The sequence below is a fragment of the Pan troglodytes genome, chromosome 14 (genome assembly GCF_028858775.2).
Source record: "Pan troglodytes isolate AG18354 chromosome 14, NHGRI_mPanTro3-v2.0_pri, whole genome shotgun sequence".
NCBI classification, from domain to species: domain Eukaryota; kingdom Metazoa; phylum Chordata; class Mammalia; order Primates; family Hominidae; genus Pan; species Pan troglodytes.
The window spans coordinates 57,501,368-57,520,097 of record NC_072412.2 but is presented as its reverse complement, the minus strand read 5'-3'; the positions used below and the strand labels follow the sequence as shown (position 1 = coordinate 57,520,097).

Genomic DNA, 18,730 nt, shown 5'->3' with positions numbered 1-18,730 from the left:
TAATTGTCCTTCTACCTTGAATAGAAGTTTTCCTGATAAGAATAAACAAGGAAAAGATCCTTGCCTCCTGGAAGAACAAATCTACCAGGTGATCTATTCATTGTTTCAACTCAGAATGCACTTGATTCAGGAGGTCATCTGACCTTCACCTTGGATGGTTAGTTTCACTTTTTACATATAGTTTTTGCAGGGTTTTATTTTATAAAATCCAAGCGCGCTGTTGATTGTGTTTTCGTCGTTTTCAGCCCCCCCACTCCAGCCCGCAGCACATTTCTGCTATCCGTCAGTAATTGTGTCCTCTCTTTATGCTTGCTTGGGGAATGTTGTTTTCTGACTAGGCTGATCATTATCTAAAGAATCTAATTCTGTTGATTTTTAAAACTTTTAGGACCATAAACATTGTGTTCATATATGGACATGGAAATATTTCTATAATTTTATAGAAAATAACCTTTTAGATGGTCAAAGTGTAAGGAGTTTTTTTGTCAGATAATCATTTCTACTTCAAAAACATTTCATGCAATATTAGAATAAAGTTCCTGTCATTCCTCTAAAAATCTGCCTGTGAGTGAGATGCGTGGTCAGAGGCCAGTGCCGTCCTGTCTTCACGAGGGCTTCTGTGAGGCACTGGCTTGGCTTCATGTCTTTTTAGGGGGCAGAGGAGGATAGGATTTTAACAGTAGGGGGAATGAGAGTGGGCAGAGCCCCCTTGATCTGCCATCCCCAGCACTGGTGTGAGTCCCTTTCTCTAATGCAGGCCTGCCTCAGCGGCGTGTGGGGAGAACGCTGAAAGGCAGCTCCTGTCAAAGTCCCTGCCCCGCTGGATCGGACACAGGCTTAAATTACTGCATCGTTTGCACCCCTCTGTTCTAGGGCGAGTGTCTGCAAAAGGCTGTTCTCAAACACATCTCAATCAGGAGGGATATGTTTTGGGTTCCTTGGCCTTGAGGGAGTGAGTCAGGAGGAGGAGCAGAAAAATCTTGACTAGTGGGCTCTGCTGGGAAAGCTCTGTGGGCATCTTGGGGTGGCCGGGGAGTGTAAGCGAGCCACACCTGAAGGGAGTTGACAGTGTAATCTTCACCCACACCAGGACACTTCAAAGAGTGGAAGAAGGCACTATGAATAGTTATGCCAGGACAACTGGACTAAACTGGGACTATCCAGGCAAACTGGGACATATACTCACCTTCCTTCAAAGGGAAATAGACATTGTGACATCTCCATTGACACAGACTACGTACTTTAGAACCTTGCCTGATCATAGGTTCCAGAGACATGCTGGTGGCATAGTCCGTTATCATATTTCAAGGTTCCCCCCCATATCCACATCTTGGTACCTACACATCTCTGTAGAATCATTGAGGTGATTATCTCATGGCTCATTGTGACTGCATAGCTAGATGGCCAGCCCCACCCTCCAGCATACCCTGGAGGACTTCATGCCATGCGTGCTTGACTGTTTTTCCGGATGCCTGGGTACAGAAATTTCATGTTGTGTGCATGTCCCATTGTGAAAAGTGAGGGTGATACCACCTTAGGAAGGGATCCCATTTCTTTAGAAGATAGATTCTTTCTTTCTTTTTTTTTTTTTATACTTTAAGTTCTAGGTACATGTGCAGAGCATGCAGGTTTGTTACATAGGTACACATGTGCCATTGTGGTTTGCTGCACCCGTCAACCTATCATCTACATTAGGTATTTCTCCTAATGCTTTCCCTCCCCTAATCCCTCACCCCTCAGCAGGCCCCAGTGTGTGATGTTCCCCTCCCTGTGTCCATGTGTTCTCATTGTTCACCTCCCACTTACGAGTGAGAATATGTGGTGTTTGGTTTTCTGTTCTTGTGTTAGTTTGCTGAGAATGATGGTTTCTAGCTTCATCCATGTCCCTGCAAAGGACATCAACTCATTTTTTTTTTTTTGAGACGAACTCATCCTTTTTTATGGCTACATAGCATTCCATGGTGTACATGTGCCACATTTTCTTTAGTCTATCATTGATGGGCATTTGGGTTGGTTCCAAGCCTTTACTATTGTGAACAGTGCTGCAATAAACATAGTGTCCATGTGTCTTTATAGTAGAATGATTTATAATCCTTTGGATACTTTCTAAAACTTGATCACATTTTCCTGATATATTCCTTAGGGAGAATAAATCACAGCATTCCAAATAACTTTTAGTCTTTTAAGACCTTAGTGAAGAATTGTGATGGGATTACCTTTTTAATAAACAAATGCAGTAATTCTCATTTTTTTTCAAAAATGACATCTGGAAATTGACATGTTAGAAAATAGATTCTCAAATTATTCTGCTAGATTACCAAGGAATCAAGATTAATAAATAAAAACTTTTTTATTGAAGATTAAAAATAAAAACTTATTTTTTATAAATCCAGCATAGACCAAAATCAGCCAATCAAATAGTTTAATTAGAAAGAGATTATTTGAATTGCAGGGGTTTTTTTTTTTTTTTTTGCTCTAAAAAATGATGACAGTGTTTTAGTAGGTAAATTTCCTAATGTGTATACAATTGAGTTAGACAATTTTTATTTGCATACATTTTTCTTAATTGCATCTTTGTTTTAAAAAAAACAAGGAACGTATGTGCAAAGAAATGCTTTAAGCAGCCACTTCTGCTGACTGTCAGTTTCCCTTTGCAGATTACCTTGATGTGTGAGGAAGCTGATTTGGTATTGGAAAGTATTGTGGAGCTAGGAGGAATCAAACTGCTCTATTTTCTTCATTTTCAAACTCACCTTGGGCAGGCACGTAAACACCATTGTCCAGGCTTTCATTCCAGAGGGAGATGTCTACTTTGCTGTTTTTCTTTGTGTGAAGACAATGACAGTGGTTGAAATTACAGGATAGAATATGAGAATGCTAAGTAATGCTGTGAAATCCCAGAATCTCCTTTATTCAGGAAGATGAATAAACAGAGATGTAAAACCATCTAAGGGCTAAAATGAAAAGAATTAATAGAAATTTAACATTTTTGCCCTTTGAAATGGAGACGGCTATTAACTGTTCTCAATTTAAACATAATAAGTGCTTATAGCAAAAAATTAAGCATATAGAAATATAGAAAGTGGGGGGGAAAGGCAAATACTCCCTCCCCAGCCCCAAAAGGAAAGCCAGTGAACATGACTTCATGGAGGGATGTCCTTTGTGGATGAACCACATCGGGACATGGAGGGAGCAAAGCCTTCCTGCTCCTTGTTGACCGACACCTGACCAAGTGTCAGCCATCTGAGACGGAGGTGCTGCAGTGGCCTCAGAGAAGCCTGTTGAGAGCAGATCCAGGTCCTGGTCAGGTCAGGGGACAGACAATGCTCAAATACCTCCAGGCTGCTGAGTGCTGGGTGCCTGGGCAGGTTCTGTCACTCATCTTGCCTGTCTGGCCCTCCTCACAGTGGCACTAAGAGCTATTTGCATAACTGTCCCATTTCCACAGACGGGATGAAGCCTCAGGTTGTTCAGCTGACTGTCCTGGACACAGAAGGGGCGTTCAAACCCATTTGGCACTGGCACTAAAGCCTGTAATCTATTATACTCCATCTGGAAAGCTCCCTCTTCCTCCCAAAGGTGAATGCTGGTGCTTTCCTTAGGAGTAGAATCTGTACTTCCTCAGCATTCCTTGGTCCCCTTACGTGGACAAGAAAGGTGTCCTTTGGCAGGACAGTGTGGCTTATCTCAAGAGCCATCCCGTGTCTATCTGACCAAAACAACCTCCTAGTCTGCAGCTGGAGCCAATTTAATCATTTTTTATGCATCTAGAAATGCAAGTATCAGAAGGAAAACATGGGAGAAGGGGAAGAGCATGAGGCTGGAGGTTAGCCCTGCCACTGGATACCTCCATGCTACAATATATGCAACACCTGTACTAGCAGCCCAGGGTTTTAGAGCCTCAGATATGCATTTAGTGCAGAGTACATGTTAGGATGACTCGACAGTCAACGTAAATTTTTATCATCATGTGCGTCTGAGCTTCATGTTAAATATTCTTGCAAGTTTATATAACTTTATTTTTTTTTGAGATGGAGTCTCACTCTGTCCTCAAACAGGAGTGCAGTGGCACAATCTCAGCTCACTGCAACCTCTGCCTTCCAGGTTCAAGCGATTCTCCTGTCTCAGCCTCCCAAGTAGCTGGAACTACAGGCATGCACCACCATACCCAGCTAATTTTTGTATTTTTAATAGAGACGGGGTTTAACCATGTTGGTCAGGATGGTCTCGATCTCCTGACCTCGTGATCCCCTCATCTTGGCCTCCCAAAGTGCTGGGATTACAGGTGTGAGCCACCACACCCAGCCTGGATAACTTTTTTTTAAGGCTTGAACATTTTTTAAAAGAAAAGGTTTTTAAAGGGCTCACAGTATTTTTGATGGCTCCAAAGCTCCATGTTCTACCACCTGTGTTTGGGTCTCCAGAACTCCACCTCAAACCCCTGGACAGAAATCTGTCTTCAGCAGTTGATTACAAAGCTAGTACCCTGGTAGCTTAGAAAATAGATCCTCACCAAATCCCTGGGGGCCACTCTACAAACTGCTCCAGACCTCTATTTTCTCATCTGTTTGATAAGAACTACCCTCGTTACTGCCCTGAGCTAGGAGGACGGAAGGGGCAGTCCACAGGAAACCTGCACACAAGTCAAGTGCAAGGTATGCAGTGGTCACAGGCGATCTCAACAGGCAGTGAATGTGTCATGCCGTCTCCCTCAGATCATCCTACCTCTTCGCAGTTGAGTGCAGTCGGGGCTTCAGCCTTCTCATCTGCACAAATGGGGATAATAATAGTTCCTGTCTCACAGCACTGCCATGAGGGTATGATGAGGTCATCTGAGTAAAGCAATTAGAATAGTGCCTGGCACATCCGGAGTGCTCAAGAAATGCTAGCGGCTGTTGTCATCGTTGCTGTTAAGAGTGATGATGTCTGTATTCTAGGAAAAAACAAAAATACAAACAAAAAAAAAAAACCACCTCAGCCTTTGTTCCTGGAGCAGGTAAAAGCCATCTTTCTATGTTGGGCCAGAGGAAGTTCCTATTTTGGGGTCTGCTGCTAAGACTTAGTGGACTGATAACAAAAGTTTGCCTTTAAAAAGAGCTGCGTTTGTCCAGTTACTGGACACCAGGCCAGACCCCCAGTTCTCTTGGTTCTTGGTGGTCTTTGCATGTGTCCTCCACCTCAGTGTGCCCTGGGTCCAGTGGAAGACCACGGAATGTAGGGGAGGTTAACAGCACTGGCTTTGGAGTTGGGGCAGACCTGAGTTCAAAACCCGACTGTACCCCTTAAGGAAGTCACTCACCATTCTGGGCTTCTGAATCGGTGTAAAATGAGTTCCCTGCTGCCTCCGTGGCTTGTGAAGGTTAAGGGGAATTATGTACATAAAATGCCTAGCACAGTGCATGGCACACAGCAGACACTCATAAAAGGCAGTCATCATTAGAATGGCACTGATGTGGCATCCCCAAGTAGGGACTGGAGAGGTAAAAGCTCTCAGGGAGCATCTGGGATGGAATGGGATGCAGGCTCCTGGAAAATATTTATTGACCGCCTGAATGATGCTGGTGCACATTGGGGATTGAGGACATGAGTGTAAAGGGTGCTAGTGAACAAGAGTGTGGAGATGAGGAAAGTGATGAGTTTTAATGTGGCATTTCAGTCTGGTTTTAGAAGACAGGACCTTATGTCATTCAGCCCATCTGCCTTATATTCAGTAATTCGATCATTTTCAGCAACCTTTTAAAATATCTTTCCCTTTTCTCCAGGACAGAATTACATCACCTTTAGATATGAATTCCTAAAGAATGTACTAATTTTTGATTAAAATAGAACAATCTTGCTCTGCTGTTTCTGATGACCCAGCTTTGGGGGCTAAATATAAACCCAGCACGGTGGTATGGTACTTCCATCACAGCAGCGAGTGGGCTGTGGCATCGTGTGAATTTAATCACAGAATAACCTGCTATTAATAGTTCCTGGGGTGGGGTGGGGAGCAGTGAGGGGATCGTCTATTTATTTATTTATTTTGGAGGAATATGGGTGTTTTATAAACTTCCATTTTCTCCTTCCTATTTAATGTTCGGAATTAATGCCAAAATCCATATAAGCTTAGATCCAGCTAAAAATGTTAACATGTATTACTTCTGGGAACCTCAAAGAAGCTGATATTGCCTGTTTGTGACTTAGGATACACTTACTTGGGTTTATTGGGGTTTCCTGTAAAGTATGAAGCACTAGATGCTTTAGGCTGGGGGCTTTGTTTTCCACTTAAAGCTCCACCAATCTCTAGTTAATCTTTGTTTTTCTGAATAACAGTGTTTTATATATATGTTTGTTTTATTATTTTATTTTTTAAATTGATAGATAAAATTATATGTATCTATGATGTGCAACATGATGCTTAGAAGTATAAATGCATCACAGAATGATCTAGTAATGTTTTAATGTTACTTATGCTATCACTGTCAATTATCCTTGCTCCCTGTCCCGCCTTAGAGCATTCAGAGGATAATTCCATCCCTCCTGCTCCCAGCATGCCCCTGTCCCCACCCACTGTGCATGTGCGCACATGCACACACACCCACACCCACACCCACAAAGCCGCCCCACCCCCCCACCCCCAACCATGAAGGGACCTTAACCTGTTTTGCCTCTCACGGGCTCTTCCCTTCTTCCTGAGCCTAAACATTCAGGCTGCTCTAATGCTCCAGGGCTTTCCCCTGTGTCATCCATGGGTTTACTCTGATTACGCCCTCACCTCGGCAGTGGGGAGGACTAGTGAATTGTGTCCACTGCCCATGAAGCAGATCTCCTGGAGAGACCCAGGTTAGCTTGGCCTCTCCCAGCAAGTGGGAAGTCACCAGAACGGGAGCTGTGGAGCTGGAGGTGGCTTCATCCACAGTGAGTGAGGAAGAGAAAAGCCACAGCAAGGAGGTCACTGCGGGAGGGGCTCCCATCTCCAGGTCCCCAGGGAAGTCCTGAGCCCATGCTGAGCCTGGAAGGATTCAGGGAAGGCACAGAGCCTGCCTCAAGGAACCAGTGCAGGGAAGACAAGACACACACACGTATACCACACACACCACATACCACGCGCACATAGACACATACACACACACACACCACACACACCACATACCACACACTCATAGACACACACCACACATATATGTCACACTGCACACGCCACATACCACATGCACCTCACATACATATATGCCACACATACCACATACACATAGACACATATGCACAACACACATACCTCATGCACATTTACATACACATATGCACCACACCATACACCACTGCACACATAAACACACTACTACACACACAGCTAATGACAGAAGGAGCTCCTTGTCTTAGGAGAGGGATTTGGTGCGGAGAAAAAATCATGTCCGGTCTCAGCTTTGGGGAGGAAGGGTGGCATCTGGGCTGGCACTGAAGTGTGATTTCATGGAAGAATATGAAGGTGGAGGCCTGGGTGGGTAAGGGGTGTTTAGGGGAAAGCCACATGGTCAGGGCAGAATGGGCAGAGTGTCTCTCCTTGGCAAGCTGTGGGAGGAAGTGTGGAAGGGGCATGAGTTACCAAGGAAGGCTCTGGTACACATCTCTATGCATCTCTGTAACTACTGGAACTGAGGGGCTGTCTGGGATGGCTCTATGTGTCTATATTTGTGTGTTGTGTGTAGGGGTGTGTGTGTATGTGTGATGTGTAGGGATGTGTGTATTGCTATTTATAAACAAACCATCTAGATTAGTACAAGGAAAGAAAAAAGTTAATTCCACCTTTGGTAGCATCTGTTCTAAGAATCACTTCCTTGTTTGTTTCAATTTCTATGGAAAGTGCTCACCGGCAGTACTTTTGCTGATGATGTAAGATGGCAATTAAGTGGAGAAATTATCAGAAAGCTGACACAATTTTCTGCTAGTTTTAATCAGTTTTAGAAGTCAGTCGATGAAATGTGATGTTCCTGCCAGGTGCTTAGCTTGGTATGAAATGGGACTCCTGTCCTCAAGCTGCTTTGCTAGGGGGTGCCTAGACGAAGGCAGTGAAGTTTTGGGAAAACAAATGAGCAACTAAGAAAGAGCTAAACAGTGGCGCATTCCTTCTAAGTGCAAGAGAAATTTAGAAAGGAGTAATGTCTAGTAATGCCAGGAAGGCTTCCCAGAGGAAGAGGTGTCAAGGGCCTGAGGTGCTTACGTGTGCTGGCTCGCCCCTTGCCAGCAGATCTTGTTATATCAAAGGTTCTGAGAAGTCCTGCAGCGTAAAATCCGCATTTCCCAAACATACTGGTGGGACCACAGAATCTCTCCTCCCACAATACAGTTTATATCAGATACAGAGAAGAGATCTTCTGGGAATGCTGCTGAGAGAGGGTGAGAACTGAGTGAGGTCAGGCACAGGAGGGATTTGCTCGGGAGGGGAAGAGAGGGCTTATGGTCCAGGTGGTGCGTGATTGTTGTATGCAGTGGGGGTGCATCCTGGCTGCTGGGGAGAGCGGGAAAGGGGATGAGTAGGCTGAGTGGGGCCACACTGTTTGGAGACAGGCAGAATTCAGGCAGGAAGGAAGGAAGCAGGCACAGCCAGCAGTGCTCTCTTCTTTCTCTTCCACCAACTCAGGAGACTCCACCATCCCCTCTCTGCCCCCTTCTCTGAACCGTGGCCCCAAGAATGCAGAAGTGGGGGTCCTAGGAAGAATAACAGGGCAGATGGGGGCTCCATCCCTAGACTCAACCCCACTGGCAGGATTGTGGAGACCATCAACAGACCCAGCACCCCCTCTCCTGGGACTGGGGGAATGAGGAAAAGAGGTTTTTGTTTGTTTTTGTTTTAGAGAAGGGGTCTGGCTGTGTTGCCCAGGCTGGTCTGGAACTCATGGGCTCAAATGATCCTCCTGCCTTGGCCTCCCAAAGAGTTGGGATTACAGGTGAGAGCCACTTAAGCCAGGCCTGAGGGGGTGTTTTTTTGGTTGTTGTTTTGTTTTAAACAGTGGGGGAGGAGAGTCCAAAGGACATCTGAATAGGGCGCCAACCTCTAGAAGGCCACCAGGTGGCCAGTCCCAGACAGGAATGACTAGAGGGCAAGGCTCTGGGGAGAAGCAGCTGTAAGGTGGGAGGGTAGCTGAAAGGCTGAGGAAGGCGTGGTTTTCAAAATTGATCAGGAGTAGGTTGTTCCTCCTCTTCTTTACCCAGCCCCAAGCCCTGAGGGTGCCTGATGCTTATTATTAACTCGAGATAATTCATAGAGCCCCCAAAGGGGCTTTGTCTGAGGGGTGCCAAAAGGCAGGTACCCACCTGGGGAAAATAGGACCAAACTGCTGCCTGTGGGTGAGATTTTCTCTTGATGCTCACCTGCAATGAAACCAGAGTGCCTCCTAGCTTTGGAGGACAGCTGCTCATCTCTGCAGGGGTGGCTGAGGGCTAATTGGGCTTGGGGGATTGTCCCCCTGTCCTCTCCTCCCTTCTTTTCCCCTCCCCTCCCCTTCCTTCCCCTCTCCTCCCCTCCCCTCTTGTTTCTTCTTTTACCCCCTTCTCTCCTTCCATCTTCCTTTTTTTCCATCCCTTCCTTCTCTCCTCCCTTCTTTTTCTCTCTTCTTCTTTGAACAGGCAGCTTTGGCGCTGTTTGTCTCACCAGTGGCTCTCAAGTCCACAGCGCCAGCCCCAAAGCATCTGAGTGGCTGCCGGCACTTTCCACTGTGAGATGTGCTGCCTGAGGGTCTGGTGCTTGGCTGTGGGCTTTCAACCGATCTCAGTGTGGGTGTGGCACAACTGACACTGTTGCTTTTCCTGGCCTTAACAAGCCACCCATTCCATCGCCTCCCCAGGTGGCTGTGGTGGTGGCAGTGAAGCCTGTCAGGTCACAGAGCAGCTCCTCACCAGCCCATTGCATTCTGTCTCCGGAGAGGTCCCATCACAGGCGATGGGGCAGAGAGGACTGAGTCGCAGCCCAGATCTCAGTGTCTAGGACTGGACTTGGTTTGTCAAAAGTGTAGTCTCCCATCCCTGCTGGCATTGGCAGGCTGCAGTGCAGAATGCCTAGGGCTCATCAGGATTTGCCAACAGAGGCTTGTCCAAGAATCATCCAGCCAGCCCCACGTGAGGTTACATTGCCATCACCGGACTCTGATGGAGGATTCAGACAGCCCACTCCATGCCTCCAGCACCACACCCTGCAGCTGGCAGAACAGTGGCCCCCAAGACATCCTCATCCAAATCCTCAGAGCCTGTGAAGGGCAAAAGGAGCCCTGCACATGTGATTAAGGGTCTTGACATGGCAAGAGGATCCTGGACCATGTGGGTGGCCCCAGATAATCACAAGGGTGTTTCTAAGAGGGAGGTAGGAGGATCAGAGAGGAGATGCAATGATAGAGGAAGAGGTTGGAGGGATGCGATTGGAGATGGAGGCAGGGCCACAAGCCAAGGACTGTGGTGGCCTCAGAAGCTGGAAGAGGCGAGGAATAGATTCTCCCCTGGAGCCTCCAGAAGGACCCAGCCCTGCCCACATCTTGATGTTAGCTCATAAGACCCATTTCAAACTTCCAACCTCTGGGACGGTAAGAGGACAAATTTGCATTGTTTTAAGCCATGAAGTTTGCAGTAGTTTGTTACAGCTGCAACAGGAAGTGAATCCACCCACCTAAGCTCTTCTGCAGGTGTGATCCCTGTCCCACAGGAGTCACTGCTGTCGCCTGGCAGGTTGAGGCTGCAGTGAGCTGTGATCACACCACTGTGCTCCAGCCAGGGTGACAGGGCCAGACCCTGTCCCCAAAACTAAATAAATAAAAATAATTTTAAAAATTACCATGAAAAGTATCAACTGCTTTGTATATAGAAATACAACCCAGCAGTCCTGGAAACAGGAGTCTAAGCCTGGGCCATGCCCACCCAAGACTTATCTGAAGAAGCCTCTGAAGCTGAGCGCATTTGGGAATCACTAGTGTATAAACAGGGCTCTTTTCTGGAGATGACCCTTCCTGTGTTTATCTGCCCCGTGAGTCATTAAGAAAAGGGCATGTGCCCAGCATTTCCCAACGAACTGTGAAACCTTTTTTCAAGCGATAACTCCTGCGGTTGGATGGTCTGTAAAGGATGAACTGATATGCCATCTCCACCCTCTGACACTCCCTGCTCAAGAGGCCAGGACTGCCTGCAGAGAGGTGTGAGGGAGGAACAAGAAAACAAAGACGTTAAGTCTTGACAGTTATGTTTTAAAAAGCACAACCCACACGTATAAATGAGTGGAGAGATTGCATGATCAGGCTGAACCAACACGTATCCCCAACACACACACACATACACACATACACGCACACAGTGGGTGGGGAAGGATACTGATGAGAAAGAATGTGAGAAAGATTACATCAGGTTGAGTTTCTGAGAAAATGCTTTGGACCTCCGCTCCCCAGCTGAGTGGGAGAGAGGGGAGAGCAGGGGGCACATGTCTGTGAGAAAAAGATGCTTGAGCCCCTTAAGTTCTGACGGCTTGAAGGTAGAGCAGACCATTATCCCCTTATGCTGCGTTAATGTCCTGGAAGAGGAGTTGCCCAGAGCTTCCCCTGTGGCCTGGGTGAGCAAAGGACAGGTGTTGCCTGGATGTGTGCTTAGGTGGGCTACTGACAGCAAGAGCTCTGAGGAAGAGGGTACCTGGTGTGCCTTAGAGAGGCACAGCCCCCAGGGGTGCCCCACCTCGGTAGATTCCCTTGCCTGGAGGTGGACTTGCAGGAACTGCTCTGAGCTTAGACACTGAAGACTGAGGAGCAAATCCGCTGCTAGGCTGGGATGAGCAGCCTTCTTTCCTGCCCTTGGATCATTTAAGTCTCCTGGATTCCTGTGAGACTTTGGGAGCCTCCTGGAGTCCAGTAACAACCAATCTGTAATTTCCAGCCCAGTGGAATTAGAGACTGGAATAGCAGTTCACTAGAGACCCAGGTTTATGGATTGAGAGGCAAACCTGCTAGATATCCGAACGTCTGCTCTGCACCAGGTCTTGAAGGAAAACCCAGGGCTTGCCCCATCTCTTGCCACACACCTTACTGCTCATGGTCACTGCAGGTACTTGACAGCCTGAGAAATGTGCAGCCGCTTCTCCGTTCTCAGATCAATGTCTGCGTATTGACCAGGGTCAGCACTCAATGGCTGCCTCCTGATCCAGCGAGCTCTCTGCCTAGCTCCTCTCCCACCAGGCGTCACAGAGCTGTGAATTGCAGTTATCACAAGCAAAATGAAATGAGTTTGAGCCTAAGGGGAATCCATAATTGGAGTGCAGGAATGTTGCAGTTTCACAGCTGGGCCTCAGGCACGATGGGGCAGAGAATCTGAAGGCCACCGGAAGTCCACTTGCAATAAATACTCATTAGGTGACTGTCGCAATTGTAGGTGAGGGATCTACAGCCAAGAAACGATTCAGACAAGGCTCCTGCCCTTCATGAGTTTACATTCTAGTGGAACAAAGAGACAGCAATAATAGGCAAATCCTGTCATTTCTGCCAGTGGAAAGTGCCATGAAGACACTGTAGCAGGACAGCAGGGTAGAGGAGGCAGTGATGAGAGGTGGGGAGGGGGATTGCCATGGGAAGATACTGCCCTGTGAGTGAGAAAGCCCTGAGGGGACCCGGCTGGGAGGGTCAGCACTGGTGCACATGGGTAGGATGGAGGGAGGCAGGAAGAACAGGCCCAGATCTCAGAGAGACCAGCAGAGCAAGAAGTTGACACTTTATTGCAAAGCTGCTGGGAGACATTGGAGGGCTTGAAGGAGGGGCGTGACATGATTTGCTTCATGTGGTGAGTGGATTGTAGGGGAGTGAAGAGGCCATGTCCTACCCTGACCCTCCTCAGGGCTCACCTGTGCTGCCTGGCACAGAGCAGGAGTGGAAATACACGTTGGCTGAATTACTGTCAAAGTCTTATCTTTTCTCTGTCAAGTCTTAGCTGGCTTGAGACCATGTAGTTCCCTTCATCTGGAAAATGACACCAAATATTCTATAACTAGCTGTTATCAGACCCGTTTCAGGAGCAGTGCAAAATACAGGCAGCAGCTCACATCTTTCTGCTGAGAGGTAAAACGCTTGCTGAGAGTATGTTCTTTGGTTGCAGGCATATACATTGCTATTAAAATGCCTCTTGGATTCCTCACTGCAACGTCATACCTGGACTTCCACAAAATAATTCCACGTATTGCCTAGTCCTTAGCTCCTGAGCCTGGTGATAGAAAGCCTCCCTCCCTCCTTTCCTTCCTTCCTTCTTCCTTTCCTTCCTTCCTTTTCTCCTTCATATTAATCCACTATGAGCTAGGCATGATGCATGAATAGCATAGAGATGAAGTGAGTACTTTCTTTGCTTGCATTTGAGTGGGGGAGTCAGAAAAGCAAACAAGCACAAGAAAGTGTCACAGGGACGCTGGCAGGTGAGGAGAGCGACATGCTCACGCAGGTGCGCAGCAGGAGACCTGCAAAGGCAGGTCACCATGGCACCGTTTGCTCGGGACACAGCCGAGACGTCTGCTTAGGGAAGTGGACAGACAACTTGTGATGTGTGTCATAAGAGAAAGTATTTACTCTGCAGCGTTCAGAATGAACCAACAGGATCTGTGTGTATCAATATGGGGAAAACACAGTGTTGAGTGAAAAAAATTACAGATACTTAAAGAGTCATGAAGATTAAAAAAAATAATTTTATGTATTGTTCTAGACACCAGCCTCTGTGGTCAAAGTACAAACATGGTCTGGGGCTATATACCAAGTTCAGATCGGTGGTTTCCTATGGGGAGCAAGGGAAGAGAATGGGGTCTGGGAGAGGTGTGTCGGGGCCTTCAGCTATATTTGTAACTTGTTATTTCTAAAACTATGAAGCAAATGTACCAAAATGTCAGCACTGGTTAAATCTGGGTAGTGGGTCAGGGATTTTGTCTTCTTATTCCCTGTATTTATATACATATTTAAAATATGTGTAAATTTTTAAAAATACACGTGGGTCTGGTGTTTGTAGAGAGGGCAGGACTAAAGCTATATAGCATTGGCTCACCTTCACAGCAGGCTCAGGTGAATCAGTGGGCTGGGGAGTTTCACCCGGGCCTCAGCACTGGCCACTGGCACTTCACACAGAGGCGAGCAAGGGCCTTGGGAAGCACTTATTTTTCACAAAGCAGGTAGAGAAAGAGAAGGAAAAGATGGGAATAGGAGGTTTCAGAAAGGAGCAGAGCCAGGAGAGATGTGTCATAAGGAGGTCCAGGAAAGAAAAATAATTTCTAATTATGGGGCCGGTCATGGTGGCTCATGCCTGTAATCCTGGCACTTTGGGAGGCCAAGGTGAGTGGATCACTTGAACTCAAGAGTTCGAGACCAGCCTGGGCAACATGGCAAAACCCTGTCTCTACAAAAAAAAAAAAAAAAAAAAAGAATTTCAAAAATTAGCCAGGCATGGTGACGTGTCCCTGTGGTCCCAGCTACTTGGGAGGCTGAGGTGGGAGGATACTTGAGCTGGGGAGGTTCAGGCTTCAGTGAGCTGTGATTGCACCACTGTGCTCCAGCCTGGATGACAGAGCAAGACGTTGTTCCAAAGACTAACTAAATAAATAAAAATAGTTTAAAAAATTACATGAAAAATGTCAATTGCTTTGTATGTAGAAATACAGAGACTAAGAGTGAATCCCCATATACCCACCCTGAACATCTTGAATTAAATACTTGTCAAGGTTTTGCCATATCATTTTTGCTTCTTCTATTGCTCCTTTTCTTTCTTTTTCTCTTTTTCATTTGCTGAAGTAATTTAAAGTAAATCCCGGACGCCATGTCTTTCCACCCCTTCATACTGCCTTGTGCAATTCTAAAATATCCAGACACTGAGAAAGATTTTTAAAGCGGGAAGTGTCAGTCACATTAAATGTTACAGACGACTTGAGATGAGGACCAGGGGGCTGTCAGGAAAGTTCCAGGATGGAGAACAGCTGAAGGTGCAGAGGTGGCAGGAGGAAGTGCTGACCCCCAGGGCATTGCTGGAATTGGCACTAGGAGTTCACAGAGGGCCTTCGAGAGAAACATTCAAGAAATGCCAATCATTATTTTGAGAACTGTGATGGTAAAGAGGAGAAGGAAGATCACCTTTGAGCATGCAGGGATGAGGCACGGAAATATTTTTAGGATGGAGAGAGATCGATATTTGGAAGCTCAGGTGACAGGTATGAAAAAGGAAGCAAAATTGATGGAAGAAATTCCCAGAGGGACAGAAGGGAATGAGAGGACACTGGGATGAATCTCTCAATAAACAGGAAAGAAGTTACTGAAACATCTAGAGGTGGGAGGAGAAGGGCGACATTCTTGGAGGACACTGAGTTTGCAGTTTGGGATGTGAGAATTCAGAACTCCCTGGGGCAGAGACCGGGGTCAACCCAGAATTGTGATGATATTGTGATTTATCGGGTAGCTGCTGCAGGCACTTTTGTCATCTCGTTTAAACCCCATCAATGCATTTTGCAGCTCAGAAACGTGAACTCAGAGATGTTAAGTAACTTGCCCAACACATACTTAGTAATTAGCAGAATTGCTTTTAGCGCAGAGCCCTTCTACACAGCCCTGAGGAACACTGTCCTTAAACCACAGGACTCGCTGGTAGCACCTGTCCTCAGTAGCGTGTGGGTTTCCCTAGCTTCTCCCAGAAAACAGCTCACTGGATTGGCTCAGGTGTGTAAGGGTACCTGGATTTGTGAGCAGGGCAGGGGTGGCAGAAGATGGAAGATTCAGGAACCTAGGGGTGCCTGTCCATCTTTGTTCTTGAATTATATTATTTCCTCTGGAATTCCTGCTTCTGCTCTCTCCCTCTTTCCTTCTGTGAGCACCCTCTCTGGGTGCTCAAACTCCTCCTTGTCCCCAGCTACCCCCAGTCTTTTACTCAGGCTTAATAAAACTTGTCCTTCACCTGGCAGCATCACATCCCCACCAACCTGCTGCCATTTGTTGAGAGAGAGAGACCTGGGATGTCGCTGGTCCACTGGCAAGTCACTTAGACGAGGAAGGAACAGTTGCCCTGTGGAGCTCCATGGTGATATTTGCAGGTGCAGTGTGGGACTAGGACGTGGGTGGGCTGGCACCCATAAGTCATATTCATGGTCTTTAGTGAATGTCCGCCTGGTCAGCAGATGGGCAGCTAGGGCTTAAGCCCACAGGTTAGCATTAACGGGGCCTTACTTGTCCTCCTCCGCATAAGGGAATGGAGAAAACACTGGTGAGTGAGACAGACCTGAGTTTGGATCACCTCAGGTGATCACGCAGCTTCCCAGAGCCTGAGGATGCAGTGAGAATGATGCCAGAGAATGATGCATGGGAATGCTCAGGGGGTGGAGGAAGAGTTGAAGGGGTAGAAGGGTACTGAATTCTTGCTGGTTTAATTGAAGGGGGAAAGAGTGTGTTTAAATAGGATTCTCAGAAGAAAAATCACTGAGGTAAAATAAATTTTACATGGATGATTTAAAAGATGAAACTTAAGGATTTCTTGGATAACTGACCTGAGGTGACCCTGAGGGGCTCTGGGCCAATGGCGCCCCAGGGAACCAGGCCCTACCTGGGATGCAAACCTAGGAAAGAGGGCTGGGTTCGGTCCATGCTCGGATGGCTGGAAGGGCCAAATCCAAGCCAGCACCTGGCTCCATGTGGCTCCTTTCTCTAAACTAAAATGCAGACTAAAATAAGACGTTTTCAATAAGGGAAGAATGCGTTGATGATAGCTACCACTTGTTGAACCTTAAATATATGCCAGGCACCCTGATAAGTACATAGAAACCCTTTACATATCTATTCTCCCCAGCTCTCACACAGCCCATATGTAAAATACTATTGTTCCTGCTGTTTCATGGAGAAAGAACTGAGACCAGAGTACAGAGGCCATTCACTGGGCCGTTCACTGGGCTGTTCACTGAAGCTTCTCCCTCAAGGCTTCTGTAGTGCACAGGAAGGGACTCTGGAAGGGGCCCAGCCATGGGTTCTCTTGGTCATGTGTTTTGCAAGTTTTGCAAAGTTAGTTATTAATATTTCACTTGTAATTGGTTTAGATAGGTTTCTTCATGCCGGTGTCCCCTCCAGCACATACACGTTCCCAGTGTTAAGTGTCAGTGATTTTTTTTCTTCTTTTTGAGAAGAGGTCTCCCTCTGTCACCCAGGCTGGACTGCAGTGGTGTGATCTTGGCTCACTGCAACCTCCGCCTCCCGGGTTCAAGCGATTCTCCTGCCTCGGCCTCCCGAGTAGCTGGGACTACATGTGCACGCCACCACGCCCAGCTAATTTTTGTATTTTTAGTAGAGACAGGGTTTCACCATGTTGGCCAGGAAGGTCTCCATCTCTTGACCTCGTGACCCGCCTGCCTCAGCCTCCCAAAGTGTTGGGATTTACAGGCATGAGCCACCGCACCCGGCCACGTGTCAGTGATTTTAAGGGGAAAAGGTCATTGAGTTGGGCATACGATTAGTTTGAATGAGTGAGATCTATTCAGATGATTTGCTACCACTTCTGTGTATCAAGTGCTCCCTGTATAGGAATGACTTCCAGGACCCAGGACTACTCCCACTGTCCACTTCCTGACTCACCCAGGGGCATGGTGACAGGGGCATGTCTCTGCGTATATGTAGAGGAACATGAACAGTAGAGGAACCCCAGATCTTTAGCATGTGGAGTTCAAAGCTACTCTGGAGAATTCTCCCAATTATCTGACATGTAAAATTGTTAGCAGAGTCGATTCTCATCAACAAAGGTCTCTCTTGTCAGGAACATACTTAATGTGGCCTATATACTTTTAAGCACATCATGCATTGTTTCCTTTTTCAATGGCAATTCCAAGAAATACAATTCACTGCAGCTGTTGTATCTTTAGGGCAGAAATCAATAGTAGTGCTGTATCTAATGAGTATGTCTATGCGTGAAGTGGCATATTCTACACATTCCAACTATCGATAATGAAACATTTCTATCAACCTTGCTAGGGAAAAGGCTGAATTATCTTTTATGAAATCATAGCCAGATGAAAAGTCAATCAGAGCCCCAAAGCACAGGATAAAAGTATTGCAGAAGTGTATTGGTTGATAAAAACATGAAATGATTTTTCTGTATTGTTTACTGTTTTTGCAGTACTTTCCAGCTCTTCAATATTTGTAATTTGCCGTGAAGTATTTACATTCTAAACATCACTTTTATACCTAATTTTGTATTTGTAATTTTATATCCTTCTTTTCTTAAGGAAAATACTCCAGATTGTATAAGATTTAGGCCCACAAAACCTGAATCGATTCTTGACAGAGTAATTAAGTAACAGCCGAAATCACAGCCACTAAATGGCCAAGCCAGGATTTGAAGCTGGAGTTCAAACGTGGGCCTCAAAAGGGCATCTTGGACTCTAACATGTGCCCCTGGAGTCAGGGTCTTGTTAAAGTTCAGATTCTAACTCAGTAGATGTGGGCTGGTGCCCAGGTGCTGTGAGGCTGCTGCTCTGTGGGCCACACTCCGAGGAGCCAGGATCTCTCAGCTAATGCGCTCTATGGCCAGCTCTCAGACAGTGCAATTAACCATTGCCACTCAGGGAGGTTGTGGGAGTTGCCCAGAGTAGCAGAGTCAGAGGCTGAACTCACAGCTCCATCGCCCGCCTTACATGGTGGCAGGTGGGCTAAGTGGGGAATCCCAGGAGTCAGCTCTGGGTCCCCAAGAGGAATGTCCCTTCCAGCCCCTGTCCCCTGTCTCTGAATTGGCCTGAGAT

At 46.6% G+C, this 18,730-nt stretch overlaps 1 protein-coding gene across 1 annotated transcript in view; it reads left to right on the top strand.

Moving 5' to 3' along the window:
* Nucleotides 1-18,730, top strand: part of TMEM272 (transmembrane protein 272) — a 123,444-nt gene continuing 104,714 nt past the window's right edge. The window contains exon 1 of the mRNA XM_016925317.4: nucleotides 1-88. The gene's annotated coding sequence lies outside the window, so the exon portion shown is untranslated. The remainder of the gene's footprint in view (nucleotides 89-18,730) is intronic.